Raw genomic sequence first — 14,822 nt, forward strand, 5'->3', positions numbered from 1 at the left:
CTTCCTCAGAAGCCAGCCTCAAACGGCTGGACTCAACCAGCATCTTCCAGGGCTGGCCCAGTAGTAGGGGCTGCTCCTACTACCTTTACGCCATTACGTCACTTCTCCTCCCAGCCACCTTCAAGCAGACATTATTTACCCGCCTCGTACCAATGGGGAAACAAAGGCCTAGAGCAAATTTTCTCTGTTCTTTGCTTTTATTCGAGCCTTCACACACCTTTATGATCACCTACAATACTTTATTGCAGTCAATTACATGTCTGTCGATGGTTGCCAATCTATACAGTGGAAACATGGGCAAATGTGCATAAAAATGATTTATTGATATCACACTATAATACATGATACGTTCAGGGACATTACATGATAAGTTCAACGTGTTTGAATTGTTGCACGGCATAATTTATTGTGCTGTGCAAAACTGCAATGAGATTGGAGTGTTAATGCAGCAATCCCGTTAATCCTGCACACGGCCTCGAATAATCTGTGTCTTTGATTTTCACTGAATAAACCTGTACCTTTAGCATGCCTCAGAAGATATAATCAAGGGTGTTCAATCTGGAACAAAATAAAGTAATATTACTTATGTATTCCAACTTTATGGCCCACCTTGTAGTAAATTAGCTTTCTCTCCTGTAAAATAAAAAAATTTAAATGTATACAAACACATTTATTAAAATATTTTATGCAAATATATGCACGGTATAAAAATTCCTTAAACACATAAGCATATAAGAGAATGAAAAAATACTTCTTCTGCACTCTTCTTCCCCTCCTTTCCCCAGAGGACCCGTGAGTTGTCAGTTTCTAGTGTGCTCCTCCCAATACTTCTAAGCCCTTGAGGGATGAGAGTAGGTGCCTCCTACTGTTTATGGTGGGAATTACAGGCTTTTGTAAAATCATCTGATGGCCAGTGCTTCAGACTGAAGGTCCAACCTTCTGTTTAAACTTGAAATGCCTGGGTGGAATGGGAGCATAACTCTACAGAAAGATTTTTGTTTTTTTGTGTATGATATTGGCAATCCAACTCACTTGATCCTGGAAGATGTGACCTCCCAGGGTCACCAAGCCGTTAAATTGCATGTCAAATTGCATGATTCAATGCAATGATTTCATTGAATCATGGATGATTAATGAGCCCCTATTAGGAACAGGTTATAGGGATTCAGCACAGGTGATCTGTGCTTTCTGGAAGTTCGTTGTCGTCGTGAGCAAGCAGAGGTAGGGGGGTAGACGTGGGAAGATAGATAATAAAATGAGTAATCAAATAAATACAAAATATAAATTTAAGTAATGATTAGCACACTGAAGAATAAAAGTCAGGATGAGGGTGTGTGTTGGGGAGGGACTGGGTAGGGTAGGCCCTCTGGCAGCGGGTATTTGGGTAGAATCCTAACACGAATGACGAGGGAGAGCCACGTGAAGACCTAAAGGAGTGAGGTCCAGGAACAGTGCGGCAAAGCCATGAGGGGGGAGTATCCCAGGTGTGTACCCAGAACATAAAGGTAGTGATGCTCCTAGGGTGGAGCAGGGAAAGTGAGAGTAATCGAATTAAGATTCGATTGGGGCACAGACCCCAAAGGGCCTTGTAGTTCACTCTAAAGACTTTGGCTTCTATCCTGAATGAGATGGGGAGCCCAGGAGGGCTTTGATCAGAGAGGTGACAGGATCTGACTTGTGTTTTATTTTATTTTATTATTATTATTTTTTTTGTGAGGAAGATCAGCCCTGAGCTGACATCCATGCTAATCCTCCTTTTTTTGCTGAGGAAGACTGGCTCTGAGCTAACATCTATTGCCAATCCTCCTCCTTTGTTTTTTCCCCAAAGCCCCAGTAGATAGTTGTATGTCATAGTTGCACATCCTTCTAGTTGCTGTATGTGGGACGCGGCCTCAGCATGGCCGGAGAAGTGGTGCGTCTGTGTGCGCCCAGGGTTCTGAACCCAGGCTGCCAGTAGCGGAGCGTGCGCACTTAACCGCTAAGCCACGGGGCCGGCCCCTGACTTGTGTTTTAAAAGAAACCCTCTGGCTGTTGCAGGGAGTCCAGTGAGGAGGCTACTGAACCCACCCAGGTAAGAGGTGATGGTGGCTCGGACCTGGGTGGTAGCAATGGGTGGGGTGAGAATGATGGAGAAGGCAGAACCCACCAGACGTCTGGAGGGGTTGTATGTGGGATATGAACAAAGGAAGCAGGCAACTGACACCAACATCTGCCAGCTTGGGCAATCGATGATTCCAGGCCTCACAGAGCACGGCTCTTTTGTTCTTCCTCCGCCAGTGAGCCCTGGGGGGCTGTAACTGGGAAGCTCTTTACCTCCCTCTCCAGGCTCACTCTGACCTCCCTCGGCCGCCTCTCTGTGTCTGACCCCCTAACCACTGTGCTGGGACCCTGACCTAAGCCCTGGGAGCATCTTCTTTGGTTGAGGTCCCAGATGCTCCAAGCTCCACCCCAGTCCTGCAAGGAGGAGCAGGTTTCAGAGGGAAAGGGAGACTTGTGGTCCAGCTGGGTGGCTGGGGCAATCAGGGAGGAATTCTCAGATGAGTTAGCCTTGAAGGATGTTAGGACTTCCTGTGTTCAGGTAGGGGGCCTTGGACCCTAGCAGAGAGAGACACAAGAGGGACGATGTGTTGCTAAACCAGAGGAATTTGAGGCTGGAGAAGCAGGTGGATGAGGACTGGGGAAAGCCAGACACTGACTGGCCAGAGTTAATTTCAATTTGCTGGGGCGGAGCAGGGGGAGGCAGATAATATTTTCCAAAAATGGCCATAGTAATAGTTCTGATTCCATGTGCTCTTCCAGACTCAATTAAAAGGTGGAGTCTAATTTCCCCTTCTCAAAGAGTTGTCCTTTGAGTCTGCCTTGAGGAACAGAATGCAGGAGAAGGGATGCTACGTGACTTCTGATAAATCATAAAAGACAACATGGCTTCTGTCTGGCCCTGTCTCTCAGGACACTCACCTCTGGAACCCAGCCTCCATGTTGTGAGGAAGCCCAGGCCACATGGAGAGGCCTCGCGCAGGTGTGCCAGCCAAAAGCCCAGCTAAGATTCCTGCCGCCAGCCAGAATCAAGCACCAACCATGGGAGTAAATGAACCTTCAGGTAGCTTCTGCCCCAGACATTGAGCTACCCTTGGCCCTGGAGTCTTTGAGCTGAGGCCTGGGGCATCATGGAACAGAGGCAAGCCATCCTCAGCATGCCCTGTCTGAAATCCTTGCTCATAAGAACAATAAACGCATGTTATACACCACTAAGTTTAGGGATAGTTTTTTATGCATCAATAGTAAGTGGAATAAAGTCCAATACGTGTCAGCCTGGGGAATAATTTCCCAGTGTCATTAATGTCTCTCTATGATTTACAGGGTATCAATGTCTGAGCAGGCATTATGCACAGGCATTAAAGCCAATTACGTAGCCTTTTATCTAAATATTATTTTATTATTGTTCCCTGTTGTGCTTAGCTGGTGCCTATTTGTTGGGGAGGCAGGCACCCTCCCCACCCAGGGCAGGGACCACCCTTGTGATTCTGTTTAAGAGTAGAGTTTTCTCTTCATGATGCTCCCTTGTAGTCAACAATGCACCTGTTCATCATGAATAAAGAGAACTGGGGGACTCCAGGTGACTCTGGAGGAAGGAATATGACCTGAGGTAAGGGGTTTCTCTGCCAATCTGGTGACTCCCAGGTCAGCCTCGTCCCAAAACAAGACTCTTTAACCATCCGTGCATCCATCAGTCATCTCTCCATCCATCAGTCAACCATAACCATCTTGAACACCTGCTATGTGTCAGGCATTGCAGTGCACGCAGGAGAACACCATGGTCCATGGCCTTGTGGAGTTTACATTTTAGTAGGGAGCCAGACAGAAGCAGGTAAACAAATAAAATACTGGCAGGTTGTGATAGGTGTGATTAAGGAAAGACAAGTGTTGTCCTGGAGAATAATAGGCTACCTTCCCCTGTGGCCAGAGAAGGTCTCCCTGAGGAGTTGTCTTTCAGCTGAGACCTGAAGGAGCCAAGCATGGTAGACTTGTCTGCAAACAATGGAAACTGACTCTGGCTGAATCAAGGAGAGCGAAATATTGAAAGGACACCAGGGAACTCACAGACTAAGTGCAGAATTTGGAGAACCAGGCTTAGAAACTGGGCAGGAGCAAAGGATGGCCATGCATCCAGCATCACAGTCAAAATTGCATCACAAAACCCATCAAGTGAGAAGATCATTGCTTGACCTAAGAATAATATGGCACTAGAATCCATTTTGGCCACCAGGACCATTACCATTGTCCTCCAGATTGGAGTTCCCATTGTCCCCGCTTCTTCTTGCCATCAGCTCCCAATTAAAAATTCCAGGTAAGAACATGTGTTTGGCTAAACCTAAGTCATGTGATTATGCTCTTGCTGCCAACAAAACCTGGAAACTTAAGACAGGATGTCTGGATCCACAGCAGCCACCTTGCAACTATGAAGAAACAAGCATGAAGAAGAAAAGCCAACAGCCAAGAATAGTGGAACAGAAAGGTTGAAAGAACTAGTTCCTTGATGGCACTGCTGAGCTGCTATACCAGTCTTGAGACTGTCTAATTTTAGGCATTTTACTAAATAAGCAATAAAGGTCTTTAGAATTTAAGCCACTATTGTCAGAGATTCTGTTACTTGAAGAAAAAGCATTTTTAATCATTATAAATGGAAAGAGACTCATGCTCAAGTAACTTCTATCTAAAGTGACTGCTCTAGTTGGTGGAGGGGGCAGGGCAGTAAGGTTTCTCAAACTTTTGTGTAAATCAGGATCAATGGGGGGTGCTTGTTAAAATGCAGATTCTCACAACCCATCCCCCAAACTTGCTGGCTCAAATCACAAGGCATATGCATTTTTATAGCATCCAGATGCATCTGATGGAGGCAGCCCACTGAACACACTTGATGAATTCTGCCAACACAGGCACCAGGCACCATGGTTTAGAGGAGCATCAAGACAGGTAAACCCAAGTCTGCTCAATTATCTTACTCCTCTCTGAGTTCCAACTTCTCCTTTGCAAAACTAACTGTGATAATGAACATCAAGTAGCTAAAAGTGCCTGGACACAGAAACACTTATAAATAATATTATTTAGTGCACCAGATTGCCTGGGTATCCTGGCTCTGCCTCTCAACTGACTGTAAGACTTTCGACAAATTACTTAAACTCTCTGTGCCTCAGTTTCCTCATTTGTACAATGCAGATAATAATGGTACCCACCACATAGAGTTGTGATGATCAGTGAGTTAATCATGTTGAGCTCTTAGAACAGTGCCTGGCAGAGGCTAAATGTTCAGTAAAGGTCAGCTTTAATTATTATTGCCAGGGTCAAGCATTGGTCATAGCATCACCTTAGTCTAAGATGTTCCCCACCCCCACCCCGCAGCACCAGGGTTTGAGAGTACTAGGGAGCACACAATCATTCTGCATGGAGGTAACTGGGAGGACTTTTGAAGGAGGCAAGATTTGATTTCCCCTTTGGTCAGAAGTGGTCTAGTCAGGGCTGAGTGCGTGGCACTGGGGAGAGACCTAGGCTGAGGCTCAGCTCAGAGTTCTGAGAGTTTGCCTAGAGTGGAGCAGAGCCCCCCTTCTCTGGGGAATCACAGGGATAGACACTGAGAGCTGTGGCCTGGATATTAAGGAAAGGCCCAAGGATGATGAGGGCTGGGACCAGCCTGCTGCAATCTTAAAGACAACCAACAGAGGGAGACCTAGACCAGAACCAGCCTCCAGAATTTAGTGACTAGCTAACGCTGCTCAGGAAACCAGGTGATTTCAAAGAGCAGTCAAGACTGAGAACCAGCACCCTGGAGAGTACATTAAAAGCACCTGAGGAGCTTGTCACAGCTGCATGTCTTAATCCAGCATGGGAGGGGGCAGGTGGTGGGGTGGAACATAAATGTGTATCTAACACTGCAAATTCTCTTGGCCTCATCTGTCACTTGTCCCAGTCCCTACTGCAGGAACTGACTCTGGCATCTGACAGTACTTTCCCCTGTACTCCACTTTAACTCTCATCTCCTGTCCAGGACTTTCCTTCTGATGGTAAGGACCCAGCTCAGCATCCACTGAGCTGTATGCTTAAAAATAGTTAAAATGGTAAATTTTATGTTATGTATATTTTACCACAATTTTTAACAATAGATAAATTTTTAAGAGAAGAGCATAAAACAATAATTATAAAACTACGTTATGTGTTCATAATGTATAAAGATGTAATTTGTATGACAATAATTACACAAAGGATTGGGGAAGAAATGGAGCTATATTAAAGTTTCTATATGCAATTCACATTAAGTTAGTATTAATCCAAACTAGATTGTCTTAAGATAAAATGCTAATAACCCCACAGCAATCACTAAGAAAATAACTTAAAAGTTATTGTGAAAAAAACAAGGAAATTAAAATGGTACAGTAGAAAATATCTATTTAACAAAAAAGAAGTCAGTAATAGAGGAACAAAGACATAAGACAGAAAACAAATAGCAAAATGCCAGATGTAAATCCTATCTTAATGTTAATTACATTAAATGTAAATGGGTTAAACTCTCTAATCAAACAGCAGAGGTTGGTAGAATGGATTTTTTAAAAAAACATGTCAAACTATATGCTATCTACAAGAGGCACACTTTAGATTCAAAGACACAAATATGTTGAAAGTAAAAGGATGGAAAAATACACACCACACAGACAGTAACCAAAAGAGAACTGGAGTGGCTATACTAATATTAGACAAAATAGACTTTAAGACAAAAATTCTAGAGGCAAAATAATGCACGTTCCTGGGCAGGATCTCTGTAGGCAAAGCCCAAAAAATATACATACTCACCTTCGCTCCAGAAGGTTCTCCTGAACACTAATGTTTAAGAACCATTGGCAAATGTAGTAGGCCCATGGAGAATTTAATCTGACCTATACTTTGCTTTAAAACTGTTTGAGGGGCAGCTCCAGTGGCCCAGTGGTTAAGTTTGGCACATTCCACTTAGGTAGCCTGGGTTTGCTTCCTGGGTGCAGACCTACACCACTTGTTTATCAGTGGCCATGCTGTGATGCCAGCTCACATACAAAGTAGAAGATTGGCAACAGAAGTTAGCTCATGGCGAACCTTCCTCAGCAAAAAAAATAAATAAATAGAAGTGTTTTGAATTTCACTGCTGACATTTAAAAATCAGGAAATTGACATAACATTCAAACTTCCTGCTTCTCCTGTAAAGTCTGGCTGCACTGGGTCTGCATTTCTGCTTGATAATCATTGGCTCCAGCTCATACCAGCTTCCTTTTAGTTGGGTCTGTTGTCGAGTTCTCCATAGTTCCCACCCAGAAGGATCTTGGGAGCTTGGCCAGGCCAACACTTCCTCCCACCTTTCGTAGATGGGGAAACAGACCCAGCAAAGCAAGAGACTTGCCAAGATCCACACAGGGAGGCTCAGGCAGGAGCAGTTCTACTGCTCCTCGTCACTACCCCCCTCCACAGCACTAGCCTGTCTTACCATAAAGAAGCAGAAATGCTGCCTTTGAATTCTTACTCCCCAAGTTGGGCTGATGTGTGCTCCTCCTTCACCTTTCCCTGTTGCTTGGGGCCTGCAGGTTCTTTCTCCCCTATCAAAACCATTTCAGGAGACCCCAACAATCACAGTAACACTGAGAGTTGTATGGATGACAGTGACCCAGGGAAGGTACTCTCAGGGGCACCTGCATCTTAACAGAGATCCAGTGTGAGTCGAATGAGTGACTGAGGTTCTGAGGCTGGAATTTCAGGCACCTGCCAGGGAATTGGGGATATACATTCCTACATATATTGGGGAGGGGGGCACACGGTGAATCTTCCCATTAGTGCTGAAATTGAAATCAGGCTGTAAAGAGAAGTGTCTCTCAGATGATTCCAACTGCAAAACTCCTTTCTTCAAATCAAACAACTAATGGGACTTTAATGGATATAAAGTAATCAAGGAAGTTCCATGATTTGGTGGGGACGGAGGCCAGGAGCTGAGTTCGCTCCACTTGCCCTGTAGTAGTCACTCGTGATGGACTGTGCCTTCCTCTCAGCATAGCTAGGGTGGAAAGTGCCAGGCACCACTGCCAGGGTCCCATAGCCAGTGCAGGCCATGGCATGTCTCTGCTCTGCTTGTAGACAAGCTTCAGAAGGCTGCTCAGCCATGTGCAGGCACGTTCCAGAAGTGGGGGAGTTAACACCTCTGGAGGTGACTCACTACAGTGGAGGCGGGAATAGACCCTACCATCCTCTGGAGGGACAGTTCCAAGGTATGTTCCACACAGTTCTTCCAAGAGCACCCAGCAGGGTTAAGCCCAAGATGCCCATAGTAATTGTTAGTCCGTTCAGGCTGCTATAACAAAGTACCGTAGACTGGATGATTTATAAACGACAGAAATCTATCTCTCACAGCTCTGGAGGCTGGAAGTCTGAGATCAGAGTGCCAGTACAGTCTGGTTCTGGTGAAGGCCCTCTTCTGGGTTGCAGACCACTGACTTCTTGTTGCGTCCTCACATGGCAGAAAGAGTGAGGGAGCTCTCAAGGCTCTCTTTTATAAGGGCACTAATCCCATTCACGAGAGCTCCACTCTCATGACCCAGTCACCTCCCAGAGGCCCCACCTCCTAACACCACCACACTGGGGGTGCGGATTTCAACACGTGAATTTTTGGTGGGACACAAACATTCAGTCTGTAATAGTAATCTACTTATTAACATGCATTTTATTAACATTTTTCCCTTCAGTGTCCCTCCTTCACTTCTGCCTCCTTAGATCACCTCCCAAATCTATAGACACCCAAGCCCTTGCCTTAGTTTCCGTTTTCAGGGGAATCCAATCTAAGACGGCCCTCATCATTGCCCCCAACATGCCTCCCCACACACTTGCTAGGGCTCCTCTGCGTGGTGACAAGCACTGCCCTAAACATCTCCGGACCCCGGGCTTCTTGGCTACTGTGGTCTTGCCCCTTGCCTTCCAAGAATCCTTCTGGACTCAGGGGAAAGCAGCCAAAAGGAAAAGATCAATGCAATTGACATCATACAGCATTTACAATTCTTTATGCAGAATAAGAGCGCAATAAACAAGCCGTGGTGACCGGAAGTGGGAATTGAGGGACAGGAGAAGCAGAGGAGAGAGAGCCCCAGGCTTCTGGCTGGGGTTAGAGGACGGGGATGATGCCATTGGAGCAGATTGGGGGGAGATAAAAAGACTGGTTTGGGATGTGTGTTTCGGTCCCGAGGGATATTCTGGAGGAGTTTCCAGTAGACATTTGTTATTGGTCTCTGGAATTCAGGAGATAGAGATTTGAAAGACATCAAACTCTAAGTGATATTCAAAGTCGTGGGCATAGATGAGATCACTCAAGGTGAATATCTAGAGCAGAAAAAAGCTTAAGAATCACTGTTTTAAAACTGGACCATGGTGATTTCTGGAGGGTGGGGTTTTAGTGGTAGAGGAATGAAGGAACTTCTATTTTAACTTTATACACTTTTTTCAGCTTTATTATTACAAATATTATTTGAATTTATTTTTTATATTTTGTATTTGTATTTCTTTGTACTTTATTATTACAAGTAATTCAGCTTTTTATTACAAATAAAATTGTAAGATATTTAAAGTGTACATCATGGTGATTTGATATACATACACATCATGAAAGGATTCCCCCATCTGCTAAATTAACACATTCATCACCACATATTTATCTCTCTCTTTTTTTTGTGGTGAGATCATCTAAGTTCTACTATCTTAGCAAATTTCCATTATGTAATACAGTGTCATCAGCTGTAGTCACCATGTTTTACATTAGATCCTCAGACCTTATTCATCTTATAGCTGAAAGTTTGCACTCTTTACCAGCCTCTCCCTGTTTCCCCCACCTCCCAGCCTCTGGCAATGACCATTCTACTCTCCGTTTCTGTAAGTTTGACTTTTTTTAATACACTTTTGATTTGTTGTTTTACACATATTTATCTGTAGTAGTTGAGGGTGAGAGAAGAGAACCAAAGATGGTCGTGGAGACCCCCATGTTGTACCTGCTGGGTGCTCCTGCTGACACCCTCTCAGCACCTGTAGGAGGGGGGCCAACTCCCAACACGTGCCCCAGCTCGGTGCGCAGGCTTGTTCCATCCTCTTGACGTTAATTATTCCCGGCCTGCCCAGCACCCCAGACATTGCATGCCATGGGGTTTGCTCAAGGGAGGCAAAGAGGGTTTATTCGTTCTTTATAGTCACCACCTGACAGTCGCCAAGTCCCCCGGGGCTGTTTCAGAGGGCAGTTCCCCAAGATAGGCATCAGCCTGCTCTCCTGCTGAAGAGAGCCACCCATAAAACTCAGGATGAGATGCCAACCCCACCAAAGGCTCCGTCCACTGGAACTCCCGAAGTCTGGGAAGAGAGGCCTCACCTGTGGTCCTGGTGGGGAGCTAGGGCCAGCACACAGGGATGGAGGAGATCGAGGGCAAAGCAGGAGTGAAGTAGACACAGCTCCCCACCTTGCCACAACCAACACCGGCATGGTCCTTGGCCAAAATACCCCTCTCAGAGCCTCAGTTTCCTCATTTGTAAAATGGAAATAATTACACATACATTTCAGTCTCTTTCAGCAAAATCACATGAAATGGTATATTTGAATTTTTTTGTAAATTGTTATGTGCTGAACACACTGATAAAGGATGGTTATTTTTACTCTGAGTGTCGTCACCAGAAATGGCCTGCTCCCAAGCACAAGGTTTCATGAAGTCTCAGAAAGGATGGCCCTGAAGGTCACCTATCCATGAATCCCAACTTCTGTCAACTGTGAACCATCTTCACGATTTTCACCTTTTCTTGAGAAGTAGTGCTTCTACCATTTACTTAATTTTTTTCTTTAAACCAATTGCGCCCTTCCTCTTAGCATCATCCTAAGCAAGTGAAGAGTTTGATGGAAGACCTGCTGCAGGGGAAGCTACTCCAGCCCTGGACTGAGACCAGCCCTCGTTCTCCAGTGAATACCCTGCCATTCTCCTCATGTCTTTCTTAAAAACATGCAAAGAAGAAATAAAATCAAAATAAAGTCTGTTTTTCCTAATCTACTTACCAAATGCTGAGACCAGAAAAAAATACTAGAAAGTATTTTTATTTTTTATCAATGTTTTGTTTACATGCCCATCAGGCATGCTTCTAGCATTTGTCAGCTGGGGCAATAATAGAAGTGGAGGCCCACGAATTATGTGTGTAAATATTTAAAAGTCAAAAGTGAAAATAATAGACTGCTAAAAATATGCATTCTATCCTCCAGCCTTGACAAATACATCTTCAAAATGACCTAGAAATATTATTTAGCCTTAAAAAGGAAGGAAACTCTGACACATGCTACAACATGGATGAACCTTGAGGACATTATGCTAAGTGAAATAAGCCAGACACAAAAAGACAAACACTGTATGATTTCACTTATATGAGGTACCTAGAGCAGCCAAAATTATAGAAACGGAAAGTAAAATTGTGATTGCCATGGGCTGGGGGTGAGTTAATGGGTACAGAGTTTCAGTTTTACAAGATGAGAAGAGCTGTGGAGATGGATGGTGGTGACGGTCACACAACATTCTGAATGTATTTAATACCACTGACCTTACACTTAAAAACAGTTAAGATGGTAAATTTTATGTTATGTGTATTTTACCACACACACACAAAATTTATAAACAACAACAAAAAACAATGACCTGGAAAACCAGGAGGAGTGAATTTTAGGTTCCTCGGATTTTGTGCCACAAATGATGGTGTAGAAAAAGCAAGCCCCCAGCCCCTGGCCCTAGATCAGCTCCATCTTCCTTCCCACCATGGCTCTGTGCCACCCTTCGGAGTGCAAAGGACACCACACGACTCCCAGTCCAAACAAAATGACATAGACTTGATCTCCCTGCTTGTCCCCACTCACTACAACATAGACGCTAGAAGTAACACAAGAGGCAACTGAAAGAGAACCTTCCAGAGGAAAGGTGGTAAGATGAAGGTGAACCAGCTAGAGACCCCAGGACTAGAGGAACAACACAATAGCAAGGCGTCCTATGCCCTCCACCCAACTGAAGAAGGCGATCCAGACCCAACCCCAACATAGCAACCCATGGTGACCCAGGTAGGCTCCTTCTTCCCCTGTATCCAATGGCGAGTCACTCCATTACCACCAGGCAGACCCCCACACTGGTAAGGGGACCAATCCAGACCACCACTGAAAATAGCCAGCCAGGGAAGCGCTCTCTCTCCCCCTGGGCCTGAGACTCCTCTCCCCACCCAGAAACACCAGGGGCTGAGTGGCGCTGGCAAGGAGGATCCTGCCGCAATGAACATGAAGATGTCTCCAAGCCCAGATGATTTCACTGGAGAATTCTACCAAACATTAAAGAAGAATTAACACGATTTTTGTGCATTCTCTTGCAGAAAATAGAAAAAAGAGCACTTATCAATTTTTTTTTTGTCCTGCCTTTATTCTAGTTTTGGTATCAGAGTACTATTGGCTCCACATTGTTGTGTGTCTCAATAGTTCATTCCTCTCTTTTGTTGAGTAGAATTCCCGTGCAGATGCACCACAGTTTGTTAAACAACTCACTCATTGAAGGACTGGTTGCTTTCAGCTTTTGGGGTATCACAAATAAAGCTGTTATGGATGTTTGTGTACAGGTTTTTGTGTGAACATAAGTTTTCATTTCTCTGGGATAAATGCCGAAGAGTGTAGTTGCTGGGGCATATGGGAATTGCATGTTTCATTTGATAAGAAACTGTCAAACTGTTTCCAGAGTGGCTGTCCCATTTACATTCCCACCAGGAATGGGGGAGTTATTCAGGTTCTCCACATCCTCACCAGCCTCTGGAAAGAACTATTGATACACACGACAACTTGGATGAACTTTGTGGAATTATGATGTATGGAAGAGAAAAAAAAAGCCAATCCCAAGAGATTACATACTGTATGATCCCATTTATTTAACATTCTTGAAATGACAAAATTATGGAAATGGAAAACAGATTGGCACTTGCCACTGGTTAGAGATGGGGAGGAAGGTGCAGGAGGGATGTTGATGTGGTTATAAAAGAGCAACATGAAGGGTCCATTATAGTGATGGAACGTTCTGTATCTTGGCTGTGGCGGTGGATACACAAACCTACATAGGTGATACAAATTTGCATAAAACTAAATACACACAGACACACACACACATCAACATGAGTAAAATAGGAAATCTGAATAAGGTCCATGGATTGTATCAATATCAGTATCTTGATTGCAACACTGTGCTGCAGTTTTGTAAGATGTTACCATTGAGGGAAACTGGGTAAAGTGTACCTGGGATCTCTCTGTGTTATGCCTTACAACTACGTGTGATTCTACAATTATCTCAAAATTAAAAGTTTAATTTAAAAAAGACATCTCAGCCAACATGTTCCAGTGCCATCTGCACCCATCTGCCAATAGCCAGCCCTGGTCCATTTCTCACATCTAGGGGTGCACACAACAGTGTCCAGGCCACCAACAAGAGAACTAGCCTGGGAAAGAGACCTGCTCAGGATTTAGATGCAGGCTTGGAGCTGTTTGATCAGGGCATTCAGTGGCCCCAGAGCACGGTCAAGATTAAAGAGGAGGTCACAGGCTTCATGTGGTCATGGCCTCTTGGCTCCACAGAATTCTCTCCCTGTGGGGAGGAACATGATGCGTGGCCCAGGTCTAAGGACAAATCAAATATCTCTACAAGATTTCTATGAAAAACTCCATTCACACACTCCCTTTCCCCTAAATGCCCCCTCTCCAGTGGCAACTTCCTTCTCTTTTTGTGGCAGGTAGAATTCTAAGATGACCACTGTGATGGTTAATTTTATGTGTCAACTTGACTGGGCCAAAGGGTACCCAGATATTTGGTCAAACACTATTCTGAGTGTTTCTGTGAGGGTCTTTTTGGATGAGATTAACATGTAAATTGATAGACTGAGTAAAGCAGATGGCTCTCCCTAACGTGGGTGGGCCTCATCCAATCAGTTGAAGGCCTGAATAGAAAAAAAGGCTGATCTTGCTGTCAGAGAGAACTCCTCCTGCCTGACTGCCTTCAAGCTGGGACATCGATTCTTTTCTGCCTTCGGGCTCAAACTGAAACATTAGCTCTTCTTGGGTCTCAAGCCTGCTGGCTTTCAGACTGGAATCAACCATTGGCTCTCCTAGGTTTCAGGCCTTCAGACTTGGACTGGAATTACATCCTTGGCTCTCCTGTGTCTCCAGCTTGCCAATGCACCCTGCTGATCTTGGGAGTTGTCAGCATCCATACGTGCATGAGCCAATTCCTTATAACAAATCTCTTTCTATAGATCGATCGATCGATCGATCGATCTATCTATCATCTATGTACCTCTTATTGGTTCTGTTTTTCTGGAGAACCCTGACTAATACAACCACCAATGACCCTTGCCCTTATAAAATCCCCTTCTCTTGGAGTGTGGATAGAAACTGTGAATGTGATACCACTCGCATGATTCTGTTACATTATATGGCAAAAGGGAGATTATTCTGGGTGGGTCTGACCTAATCAGGTGAGCCCTTTGACAGCAAAGACATTTCTCTGCCTGGTCACAGTAGACGAAATCAGAAAGACCTGCTCTCTGGCTGGCCTGGAAGAAAGCAAACAATCATGTTGTAAATTGTGTGTAGGGCCACTTGTCAAAAAACTGTGGATGGCTTCTAGGAGCTGAGAGCAGTCCCCAGCTGACAGCTAGCAAGAAAACAGGGACCACAGCTCCACAACTGCAGAATTCTGCCAATAAACTGAATGAGTTTGGAAGAAAATTCCAAT

Source organism: Diceros bicornis, chromosome 19 (assembly GCF_020826845.1).
Source record: "Diceros bicornis minor isolate mBicDic1 chromosome 19, mDicBic1.mat.cur, whole genome shotgun sequence".
Taxonomy (NCBI): domain Eukaryota; kingdom Metazoa; phylum Chordata; class Mammalia; order Perissodactyla; family Rhinocerotidae; genus Diceros; species Diceros bicornis.